Source organism: Lactuca virosa, chromosome 5 (genome assembly GCF_052849685.1).
Source record: "Lactuca virosa cultivar CGN04683 chromosome 5, Lactuca_virosa_CGN04683_v6, whole genome shotgun sequence".
In the NCBI taxonomy this organism is placed as follows: Eukaryota; Viridiplantae; Streptophyta; class Magnoliopsida; order Asterales; family Asteraceae; genus Lactuca; species Lactuca virosa.
Genome location: NC_136430.1, coordinates 266,228,986 through 266,235,726, shown reverse-complemented (window position 1 = coordinate 266,235,726; position 6,741 = coordinate 266,228,986).

Here is a 6,741-nt window from a genome sequence, read left to right as displayed (position 1 = left end):
AAAACTGCTTCCGAGCTCATCAATTTCATTAAAAGGATTAAAGATTTTTAACAAAACTACCCATTCGAAGTGACAACGAATCCGAGTTCACCAATGCCACGATTGAAAAGTTTCTAACTGAAAAAGGCATAAAACGCAACTTTTCTGATCCTTACACTTCACATCAAAATGGTGTAGTCGAAAGAAGAAACTGAACTCTAGTTGAAGCTGCTCGTTCGATGTTGAATTTGTAAATCTTCCTCTTTATGTTTGGGCTGAAGCTGTCTCCATGGCCTTCTTTACTCAAAATCAGAGTATAATCAATGGTCGAATTAACATGACACCATATGAAGCGGTGAATGGTCGGAAGCCGAGTATCTCGTTCTTACACATCTTTGGATGCAGATGTTTTATCAATAACAACCGTGATCAACTCACCAAGTTTCAACCAAAGTCAGATGAATCCATCTTTTTGGGATACTCTACCAAATCAAAAGCATACCTAGTTCTGAATCATCGAACTCGTGTGATTGAAGAAAGCTTTGACATCACTTTTGACGATAACTTTGGTCGGAACTCAAAACCAACTTATGTTACAACACAAATCCTGTATTTGTACTCTGTAAACATTCGAAAGCGTAATAGAGCTGAAACAAGATCATATTTACATCCGGTGTTCAATTTCGCTTTCTTACTTGATTCTACACTCTGATTCATTTTATACTCGATTCTTTAATTCTACAGTTGGTATCAGAGCAGGAATCACATCTTGATCAGATTTTCATCCATTCAAAAAGTTTTTGAATCAATTTTTTGGTTCAAAAGTTTCCGCACTTTTTGATCGTGAAAAATTTGTCTAGATTTTAGTTTGTGATTTGATTCTGCATTTGAATTGTTGAATCGAGTGTTCTTCTTGTAATTCCGATTTGATTCAACTAGTTTGTTTTCAAATTTCCAAATCTTCTTAAAAATTTTCAAAGTCATCTTCCGTACAACAATGGCGAGCTTCAATCTCAATTCGATGACCTCGTTTTCTCATTTGTTAGGATCATCAACCAAAATTCCAATGCTAATCCCTGAATATTATGATCAGTGGGCTGATCGTATGCAGGATTATCTAAATGGTCTTGATGAAGAATTATGGTCATGTATCACTGGAAATGTCAATGTTCCGGTGAATGTTCAAGCAATTGGATCATCTTCAACAAGTTTTGGTGTTGATAATCAAACTGATCGTCTGAAGAAACTGGAGAAAAGGTGTATGAGGGAATTGCGAGGAGATTTACCTCCAGTTGTGTACAATTATATAAGGAGTTGTACAACTGCAAAGGAGATATGGAACAATCTGAAAGATAAGTTTCAAGGAAGTGAGAAGACGAAAATCAATTCAGTCAAATAGTGTTTGGTTGAGCTGAAAGATTTCAGACAAAAAGAAGGTGAAACAATTGAAGTCTACTATGATCAACTGAACGAGTTAATCTATCGTTGTAATCGCTATGGAATTACCAGGACTTCAATGGAATTCAATCTCATCTTTGTGATGGGTCTTCGAAAAGAATGGAGAAGCATGAGTATGATGGTGAAGAATCAGCAAAGTTTTGATACATCAACTCTCAATGATTTGTACAATCAGTTGAAGACACACAAAACTGAGGTAAATGAAATTGCTGAGGAGACGAAGCTGAATTTGGGAGGTCCATTGGCACTTGTGTCAAAGATATCTGAGAAAGAAGTTGAAAATGTTGATTCTGAGGAAGAAGAGGGATTCATCATGAATTCGGATGATGAGGCAATAACATTTTACTCGAATAATCGTGTCAAGAAGTTTTTCAAAAAGCCGTTCAATCCGAAGGCTAAGCTTGCTGAGGTAAAAGTAAGTACTGTGAGTAAAACTGTTGTTGAGGAGAAAAAGAAGATTGAGAAGAAAGATTCGAAAATTTCTGAAGGAAAGAGTGAGAAAAATCTAAAAGGTGATGCTGGTGTTGATTGTCATTATTGCAATGGAGCCAATCATCTTGCGAATGATTGTATGCTTAGGAAGAAGGATGAGAGAAAGAATAAAGTCAAAGATGAGGCTTATTATGCAGAAAGGCTTGAGGAGGTTCGTGCGAAAGCCAAGAATTTATCACTGGTTGCAAGGGGTGAACAGGAGGAGGATGGAACATATCAAATCTGGTTATCCGTATCAGACGATGAAGAAATGAGGAATCCAACACACGGAGCAATGTATGCGAAGATGGAGGAGGACTCAGATGAAGAGGAATTCAAAGTGAAAGGAAGATGCTTCGTATCCAAGACAGCAGACAAATCTCCAATGCCAACAAAGGTACGTAATATTCTCGAATCTTTTAATATTCCTACACATGCTTATGATTCTGAACTAATATCTTTTGATGAGACTGTTACTTATTTTGATTAAATTGTTGTGTCTGCTAGCAATGAGGCCAACAAGGTGTCCATGGAGTTATTAGAGACCAAAAAGCGATTAGACATGAAAATAAGTAAAGTTGATTGTTTAGAATTACAAATAACGAATACTATGTGTGATAGAGATACTTTGTCAAATGAAGTCAAACGTTTGCTAGCACAAAGAAACTGTTGGATTAGTGTCTAAGTCCATAACTATAATTGGTATGTACTTGACCCGACTCGGCATGGTCCATTTGGGTTGCATGGTATCGGAACATTTGGATAGACCGTTTATGAGGAAAAGACATTTTGTGACATATTAATATATTATAAGTTCTAATATATTAATATGAAATCATGTTATTTAATTAGTATTGATCAAGAATTAATTTGGACTTAATTTAGTGATCAAAAAGAGACTAATTAAATATATGGGGATTGATTGTGTAAATCATTCATTCTTATATATGTGGGCTTATGATCCAAGATTCCTTTATGTTGGGTTTAACCCATGTGGTGATCCATGGATACTCCATGGAGGTTAAAACCCATGGAGCATAAGGAATGGGTAAAGTCATGGGTTACATGGTGTAACCCTAATAGCCACACTATATAAGAACCCCTTTAGTTCAAGAAATTGGCACTAGTGATACATATTTTGAGGGCTAGCCGATTTGAACATGTATGTCTTCTTCTCATGGTTATTCCAAGAGTTCATGATGTTGTGTGAACCATTTGAGGTGTCACACTTGGGGCACTAGACTCTCAAGCTTCATGGAGTCAAGCAACAACAACAAGGTATGTATTCTATCTATTTTATTATCCTAGTATCAATGTTTTGGTATGCTAGTTAGGATAATACCTTGGATAATCATATTTGCATGTATAATAGAGAAAACATAGATCCAAGGTATTTAGGGTTGCATGTACACTTAGGAGTGTTAGAATGCTCAAAACCCAACAGTGGTATCAGAGCCTAGGCTTGTTTTCAATTATACTTGATGCAAATTGCTGAAAAATGCTGAAAAAGTCGAATTTCGGGCATTCTGGGCACTGGACTCGCCGAGTCCACTGATGAACTCGCCGAGTCCATGAAGAAAATCATCCTACTCGGCGAGTAGGTTGATACACTCGACGAGTAGGAGCCCCAGACAGCATATTTTCGAGTTTTTTTGGCTAGAAATGGACTAGAAACATTACCCTAAGATGTTTTTGAACTTATAAACTTGTTTTTGATGTGGTAATGTTCATACTAATCCAATTTTAAAGATAATTGTCAATAGATTCATGTTTTGTATTAGTTTAGTGATTAGGCTAATTACATGAAAAAGTTTGATTTGAATTATCTTGTTCTTATGAGTTGCTTAGATTAATAGAAAAGTTAATTGATTATGTGTTTTCAATCCATTTTAATCTAACATTTGATTCTAAAATGTGTTTTTGTAACTTGTCCTCAAGTTATATGAAAAGTCACATTTAAGTTTCATAAAACTCATAAAAGTTGGCAATGGTTACAAAAATGAAGAGTCTTGTCCTCAAGTTATGGAGGTTCAAGAGTCACTTCATTAAGTAATAAAATGTGTAACCTTAATTAATTCCATAAGTTACAAAATAAAGAAAAGTTACATTCTTTTATTAGTTTAAAGTTTTCCATAACTTGTCCTCAAGTTATGGAACTTGAAGAGTTTTTTAATTAAAACTAATTTAAACACATAAGTTATGGAATTAATTAGTTTTGAATAATTTTAAAACTTGCCCTCAAGTTTTGGAATTTGAAAAGTTTTCTCTTATGAATACTTTAATTCCAAGTTAAGCCCTTAGAATTTTAAAAGTTAAAATTCAACCCTTATACTTTATAATATTATAAGTTAATAATATATATATGTATAAGAGAAAGTCAGTCTTACCGTTAGTAGGCCTCATTCACGAAGCCGGTCTATAAGGGGGGTATAAGGTTACTGCCTATAAAATGGCAGTTTAATGGGTGTCCACTCTCACCTACCGCTTCCTTGACTGGTGGAGGGTTGTTAGCCGAACGGGTAGGACAAGGACTATAATTCTCCCTTCATTAAAAGTATTAATGATAAATACTAAGTAACTAAACACTTATAAATTCCCAATCTTAGTTACTTAGGAAAATGTGAATAAGGTGCTAACCCATGAAATTACACTTTGCACTTTGCTTAAGTCGGTTAGTGGAGTGCGTGTGGTTTACCGGCACACTAGCTTGATTTAACAAGGTAGGCAAAGGGTAACTTAATGTTTATCATAGTATCGATGAAGCGTGTGTGGTTAACTGGCACATCGATTGAGAGGTAAACACTTAAGGGTACCAAGTATATTTGCATGGTTATTCACACCTTGTTTTGTGATCCTCGGCATCCCAGTCACAAAACCTAAAGGGCACACTCGAGATTGAAACATGCCATTGAACAGTTCAATGAATCTCAAAAGATCTAGGAGTTTCAAATCCAATTAAAACTTAATTATATTTCGTTTTTCATGGTGGAAATTGGTAAATCGTCATTTACCTACCTTCAACTATTTTATAACTTGGATTACGGCATCCCTCTTCCAGTTATAAATAGGTTGTTGGGTCCTAGCCTTAATATTTCATATTGGGTGTTATATTAAGGACTTTAAATCAACTCTCTTGAATATCTCCCAAAAGATGATCTTCCCAAATCTATTGAAACAAACTTTCCTAAATGAAGATGATGTCCCATGGAAATCATACTTCTTTCACCTCCTCCAACTATTCTCCCTAACCCACAAGTTCCTGAAAAGTTTAAGGTCACTCAAGCCCTATTGGCAAGCAAAGGTCTATGTGTGATCACATCTTGGAGATGTAGTTATATATTGACAAGCCGGGAGAGTTGGGTGTCAAAGTCTAGAGGAAGCTAATGATCAATCACTTTCTAAGTCACATAGTGAGTTCCTTTGGGACTCCTATGAAACAGACTATGACAAGACCCTTAATGATCTTATCTATTTCCTAAGATCAACTTCCTAAAACTTTATGGACATTGACAATGATGACATTGGATATCCAGTAAAGCTCTCTCTTCCCAATGGAAAGAGATCGCCCATAGTCAACTCGGTTGACCAAATGGTAAAGAGAGAGGCTAAGTCTGAGATAGTCCCATTATCAAGGGTCCATTGCCAAAGAAAGGGGCATTAGTTGCGAAGCTGCCAAATTTACCTAAGGATGTTAAAGTCAATAAGTTTGACTCTACTTCAGGTAAAGTCCACTATCTAACTCTACTAAGTTTCTATTCTGAGATTCTTGATACATGATGTGACTGGGTCACATGTTGATGTTTTAAGAATCAAAGAAAAAAGTGAAGAAACTTAAAGAAAGATTATGCTGAATCTGATCGCGTAGATGGATTTCTATCGCATAGTTTGAAGATCGGATTCTTAAGCTACATCTTAGGAGTTATGATATATTGCATAGGATTAGATAACAACAAAGTTTTCATGTGCTTTTGCATTGTAAGGATAGTTTTTCCGCAAAGTTTTTTAAAATAAAAGGAAAAAATGATGATTTTATTTATTTATTTTAAAATATCCTTACAATGGCATTTGAGGAAAAAATTGTTGCTTATAAGATTCCATTAAGAGCAAGAGTGGAAATATGAATTTGATTCTTTCATTTGTGGTAGTGTCTAAATTTACCAAATAAGGAAAGATTCTCATCACCTAAGTTTCAGTTGGATAGAAACTTGGAATCATGCAAGTTGTATAGCATGATGAATAAGAACTTTCAAGCATTGGAAAAATTAAGATTAAGTACTTGTTCACATGAATGTGTGAGTCAAGTAAAGGATCGAGTACACATTCTTGTGCACTGATTAAGTCCCCCACAAAAGATCGATAAGACTATTCGTCATGATTTACTAAAGTTTAGTAAATATGGTTATACTTACAAGCTTAAGTATAATTCTGAAGCATTGGAAAAAATTTCAGTGTATGGCGGAACGAATGAGAAGAATCAAATTAGGCAGAAGGATAAAAGTTTCTCAAATCTGAAAAGATGGTAGAGTACTTGAGTATCATGTTATATAACCATCTTAATGATTAAGAGACCTTATCACAATTCATCCTCTAAGTGCATTCTGGTAGCTAAGAAGAGGAGTTATGAATTGTTGAAGTGGTTAAATCAAGAAGATGAGTCATATTTCATTCCAAAACAATTCTTAGAGTCATACTCCAAGATTGTAACTTGAGTGACATGTCTTAAAGAAGGTTTAAAAACACTTGTCAAATGTAAGAGTAGAAGGTTTCTACTCTTGTACATTTGAAATTGGTAAGTTGTGATGTTTTTGGATAAAACAAAGACCAACTAAGGCC